Consider the following 944-nt stretch of genomic DNA (forward strand, 5'->3'; position numbering starts at 1 on the left):
GAATACAATCACTAAGGTGTTTTCCCCAGGGCTAGGCTTAACCATTGGACTCCAGATGTGCTGACCCTGTGATTTCCCCTAAATGGGGGGAAACTAGATTTCATAATTTATGGCAGCGGGGGACTGCATTCACACTCTCCCCTGTGAAAAGCAAAACAAAACAAACAAAAATAGGATGGATGGCTATCACTTCCAATAAAACATGTGTGCCTGTCTATCAATACAGTTATCTAAACGTGTCCCATTACATTGATAGACTGTGATGCTTCTAGATTAATGGTTATTGATTTTTCTTAAGTAGAAAAGCCCTTGTAAGTTTGTCTTAAAACTATTCACATTTGGAAAAGTAATCCTACACTCTCGTAATTTAGAATTATTTTTTAACTACCTTATCTAATTTTTGTGATCTTTATTCTTTTTCTTCACTGCTGTGATAAGATACATGGTGTTCCCCAGAGACTACTTCTCTCAGGGTGGTTCTTCCATCCATCGGCCACTAGGGGTGTGTCTGCTAGCAGCAACAGCTGATAGCAGGCCTTTCACAGGGAAGTAGGTTTTGCTTCTTCTTAAGGAGAAGACACACTGATGAGTTCATTGCCACCATGTAACCAAATAGCTGCCACATCTAGACAGAGATAAAGTTACTGATGAGAAATTAACATTTTAAGAAAGACATTTCTCTTCCACATGAAATATTTGTAATTTCCATTATGGGCTATAAACCTTGGTTATTGTCACTTCAAAATTTCTTTGCAGCTTTGAGCTTTCCAAAGATTATTTTAATAAAAATATTTCTCTTTCTTCCCTCCTCTAGACCAGTATAGATTAAAACATTAAATCATTCTAAGATTATAGTGTGTTTTTAAAATGCCAGCAATGATTAGGCCACTGATTCATGTAAAAATAAAATCAACATGGTACTATAAGTGAAAAATAATAGATTG

At 36.0% G+C, this 944-nt stretch overlaps 1 pseudogene; it reads left to right on the forward strand.

Annotated features, from left to right (window-relative positions):
* On the forward strand, positions 1-143 carry LOC115873790 (annotated as a pseudogene).
* The last annotated feature ends 801 nt before the right edge of the window (positions 144-944 follow it).

Source organism: Echinops telfairi, unplaced genomic scaffold (assembly GCF_000313985.2).
Source record: "Echinops telfairi isolate 266 unplaced genomic scaffold, ASM31398v2 ScPeMD7_7469;HRSCAF=8507_1, whole genome shotgun sequence".
Classification (NCBI taxonomy): domain Eukaryota; kingdom Metazoa; phylum Chordata; class Mammalia; order Afrosoricida; family Tenrecidae; genus Echinops; species Echinops telfairi.